The sequence below is a fragment of the Bubalus kerabau genome, chromosome 12, assembly GCF_029407905.1.
Source record: "Bubalus kerabau isolate K-KA32 ecotype Philippines breed swamp buffalo chromosome 12, PCC_UOA_SB_1v2, whole genome shotgun sequence".
NCBI classification, from domain to species: Eukaryota; Metazoa; Chordata; class Mammalia; order Artiodactyla; family Bovidae; genus Bubalus; species Bubalus kerabau.
Genome location: NC_073635.1, coordinates 2,052,132 through 2,064,579, shown reverse-complemented (window position 1 = coordinate 2,064,579; position 12,448 = coordinate 2,052,132). Strand labels below are relative to the sequence as shown.

Below are 12,448 nucleotides of genomic sequence, written 5' to 3'. Positions count from 1 at the left end.
TTTACAGTGACATAGAGTGTAGGAAAAAGTACTCTGTATAGTAAAACCTTTAGATAATCATTTTTTCCAGCCAGGCTTCAACAATACGTGAACCGTTAACTTTAAGATGTTCAAGCTGGTTTTAGAAAGGGCAGAGGAACCAGAGATCAAACTGTCAACATCCGTTGGATCATTGAAAAAGCAAGAGAGTTCCAGAAAAACATCTATTTCTGCTTTATTGACTATGCCAAAGCCTTTGACTGTGTGGATCACGACAAACTGTGGACAATTCTGAAAGAGACGGGAGTACCAGACCACCTGACCTGCATCTTGAGAAATCTGTATGCAGGTCAGGAAGCAACAGTTAGAACTGGACATAGAACAACAGACTGGTTCCAAATAGGAAAAGGAGTACATCAAGGCTGTATATTCTCACCCTGCTTATTTCACTTCTATGCAGAGTACATCATGATAAACGCTGGACTGGATGAAGCACAAGCTGGAGTCAAGATTGCTGGGAGAAATACCAATAACCTCAGAAATGCAGATGACACCACCCTTATGGCAGAAAGCAAAGAAGAACTAAAGAGCCTCTTGATGAAAGTGAAAGAGGAGAGTGAAAAAGTTGGCTTACAGCTTAACATTCAGAAAAGTAAGATCATGGTATCTGGTCCCATCACTTCATTACAAATAGATGGGGAAAAAGTGTCAGACTTAATTTTTTTGGGCTCCAAAATCACTGCAGATGGTGACAGCAGCCATGAAATTAAAAGACGCTTACTCCTTGGAAGGAAAGTTATTACCAACCTAGACAGCATATTTAAAAGCAGAGACATTACTTTGCCAACAAAGTTCCGTCTAGTCAAGGCTATGGTTTTTCCAGTAGTCATGTATGGATGTGAGAACTGGACTATAAAGAAAGCTGAGTGTCAAAGAATTGATGCTTTTGAACTGTGGTGTTGGAGAAAACTTTTGAGAGCCCCTTGGACTACAAGGAGATCCAACCAGTCCATAGTAATGGAAATCAGTCTTGAATATTCATTGGAAGGACTGATGCTGAAGCTGAAACTCCAGTACTTTGGCCACCTGATGTGAAGAACTGACTCATTGGAAAAGACTCTGATGCTGGGAAAGACTGAAGGCAGGAGGAGAAGGGGACAACAGAGGATGAGATGGTTGGATGGCATCACCGATTCAATGCACATGAATTTGAGTAAACTCCGGGAGTTTGTGATTGACAGGGAGGCCTGGTGTGCTGCAGTCCATGCGGTCACAAAGAGTTGGACACAACTGAGCAACTGAAGTGAACTGAACGACTAGACAGGAATTAAAAAATGACAAAAAATTAAGTTTGATTAGATGAACTTAGCATGTGACGTGTTCACTATCTTGTATTTGTATTTTCTTTAGAGTAGATAAGATAACTTAAGGCAGTCAGGTTCATTATTACTTGACTGGGCCAATTCCCTTTTTTGAGTGTTATGGTATGAGGACCAGATATCTCCCTACACATACTGGGGTCTGAACTCTAGGTGAAAAAGCCTAAAATTAAGAATTTGGGGGCTTATAGAGGAACAGTTCCCCCACCCCCAGGAGATGGAGAGAAATCACTGCTGTTTAAGAATGCTGAGTTTTTATCCTTTGGAATGTAAAAATATGTCTTAGTGGGAAGAAAAGACTGTTACCTCTGACATTTAAACCCAAAGTTTGTTTAGGGTTTTATTGCCTTGTGAAACTCCTGAAAGTTAAATCTCTCTGAAATTCTCATGATCAATTCAGTTATAATTTAGCTTTGTCTTTTAGTCCAGGTAAGTTTCAATAAAATTTGCTCAGAAAGCACTAGAAGTACTAACTGTGCAGAAATACTGAAACCTTCTTTTCAGAGCCCAACACTATGGTGCAAGATGGTGCTGAGGCTAAATGGAAATGGAGGGAGTATTTGATATGGCAATAACAACAAAATGCAGATTCTTATTGGAGAAGGCAATGGCAACCCACTCCAGTACTCTTGCCTGGAAAATCCCATAGAAGGAAGAGCCTGGTAGGCTGCAGTCCATGGGGTCGCTAGGAGTTGGACACGACTGAGTGACTTCACTTTCACTTTTAACTTTCATGCATTGGAGAAGGAAATGGCGACCCACTCCAGTGTTCTTGCCTGGAGAATCCCAGGGACAGGGGAGCCTGGTGGGCTGCCGTCTATGGGGTCGCACAGAGTCGGACATGACTGACGTGACTTAGTAGCAACAGCAGCAGATTCTTACATAAAAGAAACTTCATGGTTAAAAGTTTGAGTTATATTGTTTTAGAATTTGTGGAAGAAACGATGTTGGAGTCAGAGACACATTTTGAAGCTGTGCAAGGATCTGTGTTTGAGACATTACCAACCAGATTCCCTGGCCTCCTTAATCAATAGAAATTGATCAGAGGCCAGACAAGATATTCAGGCAAGGCTTTACTGGAGCCCCTGCTGCAGCAGGGGGAACTGAGAACAAACAATATGTTCCCTGCTCGCTTGCTTCCCAAAGTAGAGGTGAGCTTCTTCCTTACATGCGGTAAGGGTAAGAGTGTGTGTCCAGGGGTCTGGCTAGAGGGGTAGCTTATGTGGTTTGCCCACCCCTTAGGTGTGTTGTGTGCAGGGGGCATGCACAGTATCCTTTTGCTCCAGACTCTTCAAAAGTGGTGGTTGGGTTTTTTCATCTCTTTGACTCTTTTGCCAAGAATTTGCTCTAACGGTGCATGTATGCAGTTATTTTAGTTCCACATATATTTTTTTGTATTCTATTGCGGGAAGACAGGTGTGTCCAGGTTCAAGCAATGAATCTTTGCAGCAAAGAGTCCCGGGTCCCAGGCCTGTCTCAGTTATACCTGGATAACACAAAGGATGGGGCTTCCCTAGTGGCTTTAATGATAAGGAAGCCACCTGCCAATGCAGGAGGCTTAAGAGACGTGGGTTTATCCCTGGCTCAAGAAGATCTCCTGGAGGAGGGCATGGCAACCCATTCCAGTACTCTTGCTTGGAGAATCCCATAGACAGATGAGCCTGGTGGGCTACAGTTCATAGGATCACACAGAATTGGACATGACTGAAAAGAGTTCACAATAAACTGTGGAAAATTCGGAAAGAGATGGGAATAACAGACCACCTGACCTGCCTCTTGCTTCCTGACCTATATGCAGGTCAGGAAGCAACAGTTAGAACTGGACATGGAACAACAGACTGCATCCAAATAGGAAAAGGAGTATGTCAAGGCTGTATATTGTCACCCTGCTTATTTAACTTTCATGCAGAGTACATCATAAGAAATGCTGGGGCGCAAGAAGCACAAGCTGGAATCAAGATTGCCAGGAGAAATATCAATAAAAAGATATGCAGATATGCATATGATATGCATATAAAAAATATATATGCAGATGATACCACCCTTATGGCAGAAAGTGAAGAGGAACTAAAAAGCTTCTTGATGAAAGTGAAGTGGAGAGTGAAATAGTTGGCTTAAAGCTCAACATTCAGAAAATGAAGATCATGGCATCTGGTCCCATCACTTCATGGAAATAGATGGGGAAACAGTGGAAACAGTGTCAGACTTTATTTTTTGGGGCTCCAAAATCACTGCAGATGGTGATTACAGGCATGAAATTAAAAGACACTTACTCCTTGGAAGAAAAGTTATGACCACCTAGATAGCATATTGAAAAGCAGAGACATTACTTTGCTAACAAAGGTCTGTGTAGTCAAGGCTATGGTTTTTCCAGTGGTCATGTATGGATGTGAGAGTTGGACTGTGAAGAAAGCTAAGCGCCGACGAATTGATGCTTTTGAACTGTGGTGTTGGAGAAGACTCTTGAGAGTCCCTTGGACTGCAAGGAGATCCAACCAGTCCATTCTGAAGGAGATAAGTTCTGGGTGTTCTTTGGAAGGACTGATGCTAAAGCTGAAACTCCAGTACTTTGGCCACCTCATGCGAAGAGTTGACTCATTGGAAAAGACTCTGATGCCTGGAGGGATTGAGGGCAGGAGGAAAAGGGGACGACAGAGGATGAGATGGCTGGATGGCATCAACGACTTGATGGACAAGAGTTTCGGTGAACTCTGGGAGTTGGTGATAGACAGGGAGGCCTGGCATGCTGTGATTCATGGGGTCACAAAGAGTCAGACACGACTGAGTGACTGAACTGAACTGAAGAGAGTTAGCACACACACACAACACAAATAACCTAGAAAAAAGAGCAAGGAGCTGAATACATTCCCTTCACTGTTAGAGGGAAATGGTGAGTATGTGGTTGGGCACAGTTATAAAACTTGTAGTGATGCTTAGGTTACTGGAGTGGCTGGAGGTAAAAGAACAGGTTTTACATATGTTAAAAAGTATATTTTTTCTATAATGTGAATAATTTTGAGAAAGACAGAAAGAGGAAAGTGAGGAAGAGAAATGGGCATGCTCTGTAAAGGTTTGAAGTTGGGATAGAGCATGCCTATATCAGATGTGGTATAGGCCATGCGGTACAGGCAATGTGAATGAGGAAACCTGGCTTAGAAAAAGGTTTGGGAACTCACAGGAACATAGGATTAAAACATTGGAGAATAAAGAAGAATGGCATATACAACATTTGAAAAACTGTAGGGAATCAAGGTTCAGGACTGTAAAGGTAAATATTAGGGGATTGGCAGACATGTAAAAGAGAAATAAGTACAATGACACATAAGCCTCTGCAAAATGATTAGGTGAAGAAATATAGATGGCAAAGCTGGGATGAACATAACTGGTTTTGGGAACTTGAAGCTATATAGAAAAACACAAACAGGATACTAAGATTTTGTAATCTTTCTCTTTTTGAGATAACATTTTTATTTTAGTACTAAAGCGATACATGTTAATCGAAGGAAATGTCAATGGAATAAATTTAAACAAGAAAAAATAATTGCAATCCCCCTACCTGTGATAGCTTATCGTGAACAGTGACTGAATGGTGTCACCGGATTTGATGTCTCTGAAGAAGATTTAACTTTGGGACCAAAGACAGTCTCAGTCATTCAGAGCTTTGTGTAGATTTTATTTAAAATGAAAGTGACGGAAAAAGCTTCTGACACAGACATCAGAAGCAGGCAGGAGAGTACTTGCTTCACTAGTTTAAAGGGGGCCTTATATACTTCTCAACTAGCTGCTGAGAATAGATAAAAAATACCTCAAGGCTGTAGAATTTTCTTCAGACCCTTTCACGTAATATACATCCCGGGATACATCAGCATGAAATTAGCCAGAAAGAACAGGTTAGCCCAGAGCTTAGGGCTGTGGAAAATTTTACCCAGACCTTCTCCCATAACATACATCCAAAGCTAAAAAAAAAAAAAAAAAAAAAAAAAAAAGACTGTCCTTGAATAAGAGATATTGCTGCCTATGACGCCTACTTGTCTAAGGTAAAAGAATGAGAATGTATATTTCCTCCTTAAAGGGGCCTTAGGGTTGGACTTCTTATCAATCTGCCTAAGTTAATTATCTCACCTAAAGATTATAACTATTAATATTTTTGTACATTTATCTGACCCACATATGGTTTCATAATGGCTCATCAAACCTTGTGCACGCCAGGACCCAGAGATACCACAGACACTTAGCCAGAACTGTGTTTGAGCATTTCCTGTGGAGGTATGGGTCAGCAGTAGCCTGCCACAGAGGCAGGGGCTCTGGGTGCAACAGACCTGGGTATGGCATAAGCACTCTTGGAGGAGGTCACCATTAACTCCACCATAGAGCCTCCAGAACTTACACAGGACTGGGAAAACAGACTCTTGGAGGGAACAAACAAAACCTTGTGTGCTCCAGGACCCAGGAGAAAGGAGCAGTGACCTCAGAAGAAACTGAACTAGACCTGCCCATGAGTGTCCAGAAGTCTCCACTAGAGGCGTGGGTTGATGGTGGCCTGCAGCAGGGTCGGGGGCACTGAGTGCAGCAATATGTGCATGGGAGCTTTTGAAGGAGGTCACCATTATCTTCATCATGCCCACCACAGTTTGGTCTCAGGTAAAACAACAGGGAGGGAACACAGCACCACCCATCAACAGAAAAGCGGATTAAAGTTTTACTGAGCATGGCCCCACCCATCAGAACAAGACCCAGATTTTTAAATATTTTTATCTCTTTGTAATTCATGGCTACAATATGGATAGTTTTTACAAATTGATTTTTAATTTATCTAATCATCTCCTTAGTTATGTTTAAGTTGCTCTTTGACTCATCCATGGAGTTATTTAATTATTAAAAGTTGAATTTCTTTTAAAAATTTCTTACTTAAAAAAACGACCCAATCAAAAAATGGGCCAAAGAACTAAACAGACATTTCTCCAAAGAAGACATACAGATTGCTAACAAACACATGAAAATATTCTTAACATCACTCATTATCAGAGAAATGCAAATCAAAACCATGATGAGGTACCATCTCATGCTGGTCAGAATGGCTGCTATCCAAAAGTCTACAAACAATAAATGCTAGAGTGGGTGTGGAGAAAAGGGAACCCTCTTACACTGTTGGTGAGAATGCAAACTAGTTCAGCCACTATGGAGAACAGTGTGAAGATTCCTTAAAAAACTGGAAATAGGACTGCTATATGACACAGCAATCCCACTGCTGGGCATACACACAGAAGAAACTAGAATTGAAAGAGACATGTGCACCCCAATGTTCATTGCAGCACTGTTTATAATAGCCAGGATATGGAAGCAACCTAGATGTCCATCAGCAGATGAATGGATAAGAAAGCTGTGGTACATATACACAATGGAATATTACTCAGCCATCAAAATGAATGCATTTGAATCAGTTCTAATGAGGTGGATGAAACTGGAGCCAATTACACAGAGTGAAGTAAGCCAGAAATAAAAACACCAATACAGTATTCTAACAAATATATATGGAATTTAGAAAGATGGTAATGATAAGCCTATATGTGAGATAGCAAAAGAGACACAGATGTATTGAACAGTCTTTTGGACTCTGTGGGAGAAGGCAAGGATGGGATGATCTGAGAAAATAGCACTGAAACAGGTATATTATCATATGTGAAATAGATCACCAGTCAAGGTTCGATGCATAAGACAGGGAGCTCAGGGCTGGTGCACTGGGATGACCCTGAGAGATGGGATGGGGAGGGAAGTAGGAAGGGGTTCAGGATGGGGAACACCTGTAAACCCATGGCTGATTCATGTCAGTGTATGGCAAAAATCACTACAATATTGTAAAGTAATTAGCCTCCAATTAAAATAATTAAAAACAAACAAAAAAACCAACAACAACAAAAAAGAAAACTAAACAAACTGATCACATGGACCACACCTTTGTCTAACTCAATGAAACTATAAGCCATGCCTTGTAGGGCCACCCGAGATGGATGGATCATTCTGGAGAGTTCTGACAAAACGTGGTCCACTGGAGAAGGGAATGGCAAACCATTTCAGCATTCTTGCCTTGAGAATTCCATGAACAGCATAAAAAGGCAAAACCACAGGACACTCAAAAATGAACTCCCCAGGTCGATAGGTGCCCAATATACTACTGGAGATCAGAGGAGAAATAACTCCAAAAAGAATGAAGAGATGGAGACAAAGCAAAAACAACACCCAACTGTGGATGGCTGGTGATGGAAGTAAAGTCTGATTCTGTAAAGAGCAATAATGCATAGGACCCTGAAATATTAGGCCCACTAATCAAGGCAAGTTGGAAGTGGTCAAACAAGAGATGGCAAGACTGAACATCGACATTTAAGGAATAAGTGAACTGAAATGGACTGGAATGGATGAATTTAACTCAGATGACCATTATATCTACTACTGTGGGCAAGAATCTCTTAGAAGAAATGGAGTAGCTATCATAGTCAACAAAAGAGTCTGAAATGCAATACTTGGATGCAATCTCAAAAACGACAGAATGATATCTGTTCATTTCCAAGGCAAACCATTCAGTATCATAGTAATCCAAGTCTATGCCCTGATCAGTAATACTAAAGAAGCTGAAGTTGAACAGTTCTATGAAGACCTACAAGACCTTCTAGAACTAACTCCCCCAAAAATGTCCTTTTCATTATAGGGCACTGGAATGCAAAAGTAGGAAGTCAAGCAATACCTGGAGTAACAAGCAAATTTGGCCATGGAGTACAAAATGAAGCAGGTCAAAGGCTAACAGAGTTTTGCCAAGAGAATGCACTGGTCATAGCAAACACCCTCTTCCAAAAACACAAGAGAAGACTCTACACATGGACATTACGAGATGGTCAATACTGAAGTCAGATTAATTACATTCTTTGCAGCCAAAGATGGAGAAGCTCTATATAGTCAGCAAAAATATGACCAGGAGCTGACTGTGGCACAGATCATATATTCCTTATTGCCAAATTCAGACTTAAATTGAAGAAAATAGAGAAAACCACTAGGTCATTCAGGTATGACCTAAATCAAATCCCTTTTTATTTTACAGTGGAAGTGACAAATGGATTCAAGGGACTAGATCTGATAGACAGAGTGCCTGAAAAATGATGTATGGAGGTTGGTGACATTGTGCAGGAGGCAGTGATCAAGATCATTCTCAACAAAAAGAAATGCAAAAAAGCAAAATGGTTGTCTGAGGAGGCCTTACAAATAGCTGAGAAAAGAAGAGAAGCTACAGGAAAGGAGGAAAGGAAAGATATACCCATAAATGCAGAGTTCCAAAGAATAGCAAGGAGACATAAGAAAGCCTTCCTCAGTGATCAATGCAAAGAAATAGAGGAAAACAATAGAATGGGAAAGACCAGAGATTTCTTCAAGAAAATTAGACACCGAGGGAACATTTCATGCAAAGATGGGCACAATAAAGGACAGAAATCATAAGAACCTAACAGAAGCAGAAGATATTAAGAGGAGGTGGCAAGAATACACAGAAGAACTATACAAAAAAGATCGTGATCCAGATAATCACGATAATGTGATCATTCACCTTGAGCCAGACATCCTGGAATGCAAAGTCAAGTGGGCCTTAGGAAGCATCAGAATGAACAAAGCGAGTGGACGTGATGGAATTCCAGTTGAACTATTTCAAATCCTAAAAGATGGTGCTGTGAAAGTGCTGTACTCAATATACTAGCAAATTTGGAAAACTCAGCAGTGGCCACAGGACTGGAAAAGCTCAGTTTTTATTCCAATCCCAAAGAAAGGCAATGCCAAAGAATATTCAAACTACTGCACAATTGCCCTCATCTCACATGCTAGCAAAGTAATGCTCAAAATTCTCCAAACCAGTCTTCAACAGTACTTGAACCATGAATTTCCAGATATTCAAGCTGGATTTAGAAAAGGCATAGGAACCAGAGATCAAATTGCCAACATCCATTGGTTTATAGAAAAAGCAAGAGAATTCCAGAAAAACATCTACTTCTGCTTTATTGACTATGCCAAAGCCTTTGTGTGGATTGCAACAAACTGTGGAAAATTCTGAAAGAGATGGGAATACCAGACCACCTAACCTGCCTCCTGAGAAATCTGTATGCAGGTCAAGAAGCAACAGTTAGAATTGCACATGGAACAACAGACTGGTTCGAAATCGGGAAAGGTGTATGTTAAGGCTGTCTATTGTCACCCTGCTTATTTAACTTATATGCAGAGTACATCATGGGAAATGCTGGGCTGGATGAAGCATTAGCTGGAATCAAGATTGCTGGGAGAAATATCAATAACCTCAGATATGCAGATGACATCACCCTTATGGCAGAAAGTGAAGAGGAACTAAAAAGCCTCTTGATGAAAGTGAAAGTTGGCTTAAAGCTCAAATTTTGGAAAACTAAGATCATGGCATCTAGTTCCATCACTTCATTGCAAATAGATGGGGAAACAATGGAAACAGTGAGAGAATTTATTTCCTTAGGCTCCAAAATCACTGCAGATGGTGGCTGCAGCCATGAAATTAAAAGATGCTTGCTCCTTGGAAGAAAAGTTATGACCAACCTAGACAGCATATTCAAAAGCTGAGACATTACTTTGCCAACAAAGGTCCGTCTAGTCAAGGCCATGGTTTTTCCAGTAGTCATGTAGGAATGTGAGAGTTGGACTATAAGAGAGCTGAGTGGCAAAGAATTGATGTTTTAGAATGGTGATGTTAAAAAAGACTCTTAAGAGTCCCTTGGACTGCAAGGAGATCAAACCAGTCCATCCTAAAGGAAAATCAACCCTGAATATTCATTGGAAGGACTGATGCTGAAGCTGAAACTCCAATATTTTGGCCACCTGATGTGAAGAATTGACTCATTGGAAAAGACCCTGATGCTGGGAAAGGCAGAAGAAGTGGATGGCAGAGGATAAGATGGTTGGTGGTATCACCATTCGATGGACATGGGTTTGAACAAGCTCTGGGAGTTGGTGATGGACATTGAGGCCCGGAGTGCTGCAGTCCATGGGGTAGCAGAGTTGGACACGACTGAGTGACTGAACTGAATGGCATGTTTCATCTACATTTGTCATTCAGTATCAACCTACATCTTGCTGATAGGTGTTTTCATACTGCATCATTTTGAACAATAATTTTTGTCTCTCCTAATGAAATTTTTGCAGGTATCCCCTCTTCTCCTGAGGTGAATAGAGTGGAAGAAATAAGAGAAGCACTTGCAGTTCCAGTTCTGGGTCATTACATCAAAAGCCTAGTAGTGTAAGTAGCTGTTTGTCTCATCACTCATGTCTTTACAACATGTCCCCAGAAAGGTCAGGACAGTATCAGAATTATTCCCTTTTAGGAGACAAGTAATATTTACAAATTTTCTATAGGCATAATCTATTCTGTTTTCACACCAGCTTGGTAAATTATATATTATTATTATTCAAATTTTGCAGATGAGAAACTTTGAATCTCAGGGAGTTTGAATTACTTTTCTAGGGGTGTGCAATACATAGTTATTGAACCCCAAAATAAAGTCCATGTTTTCTTTCTCAAAACTCCATTCTTATCTTTTACTCCCTAGAGGAATACAAATAAAAGAGTATTATTAAAATAGTTTGCTCTCATCTATAGAATTGGAAGGATTGCAAATGTCAAGTATCTAGCAACTCACATATTAATAGAGCAATCAATGAGCTGATAGAAATGGACAGAGAGCAGCCATTGCAGAAGCTAAATTTGGAGTTTAAGTTCTTATTTGGCATATTTGTTAGATAATTGCCTGACGTTCTTACCATTTTGCCCTCAAATATGTTTTCTGCTACTGATAATGGGTGTTAAGGTGGTGTACAAGGGGATTGGTGGAAATGTCCCACTCTCCTAGAGCTTAAGCTTGCTACTGGGCTCTGATGCAGTATCCCAAACACTTGTGGGGCTAAAGAACTTACATACAGGTTATCCTGGGTGTTGCCAGGGACACAGAAAAAAAAAAACAAAAACAAAACAAAAAACAGTGTCTATTAGACTCATAAAGAACTTTGGACATGACAAGTGATATCCTGATTTTATGTGCTTGTGTCATGGCAAAATTAAATTTAGCACCATTAAGTAAAAGGAAATACTAATGAGAAGTTATTACCTAATAACATTTGCAAAACCTTGACAGGTATTGGAGGGAATGTGGGAGTGGACCTGACCCCCATTCAGGGCATAACAGCTGTAAGAGGGCTAGTAAAGCATAGTCTTCACAGAAAATTGCTTATCAGTATGAAGTTAATTACCTCTTCGAGGACATTGACAGAAGTGGCATTGACAATAGCAGAAAAGCCGAGGGCCTTGGAAATCATGCTCTTTACCTGTTTGGAGGAACAGATAAAGAGAGGTGTAAAATGAAATCTTGCCACACTGTATACACCCCCTTTCTCTGCTTCTGTCCATTCTAAGACTGAAGTGGTAGCCATTCTTAACTGGGTATGATTCAATCACATTTTAGAATTCTTTAAATGTTTATCCTGAGTTTGGAGTTAGCAGGAATCTCAAAAATGAGTCTCTAAAATGCTGAATCCAGTCCAGCACATCTGAAGTGGTGTTTTGAAGTGGAGTGTTTTAGAATCTTTCCACACTGACACTGGATATATTGTAGCCATTTTAAACTCTTTATTATGAAAGGCCATAATCTGTAAGGACTATCCTGATTAACCTGGAGGATGGCATGGCAACCCACTCCAGTCTTCCTGCTTGGAGAATCCCATGGACGGAGGAGCCTGGTGGGCTACCGTCCATAGGATCTCAAAGAGTCAGACACGACTGAAGTGACTTAGCATGCATGCATGCATCCTGACTAAAATAGGTTTTATATTGTCTTTAAATAGAATGGCAAATAGAATTTGAAAGTGCTCCTTGAGCATTAATTCAAACTGTACATAACTATTTTAAGGGTTGAATTTACATTACATACTATTTCTTAACCAGATATCATCAGGCCACATAACAATACTGATATAATAATATAAATGTGCTTTATGTTTAGTACAATAGCACACGTTTATGGAACATTACTTTGAGCCAGCTACTG

At 40.4% G+C, this 12,448-nt stretch overlaps 1 long non-coding RNA gene across 1 annotated transcript in view; it reads left to right on the top strand.

Moving 5' to 3' along the window:
* Positions 1 to 12,448, top strand: part of LOC129624065 (uncharacterized) — a 179,784-nt gene that overhangs the window by 132,778 nt on the left and 34,558 nt on the right. The window contains exon 2 of the long non-coding RNA XR_008700719.1: positions 10,554 to 10,647. This is a non-coding gene — a long non-coding RNA (uncharacterized LOC129624065). The remainder of the gene's footprint in view (positions 1 to 10,553; positions 10,648 to 12,448) is intronic.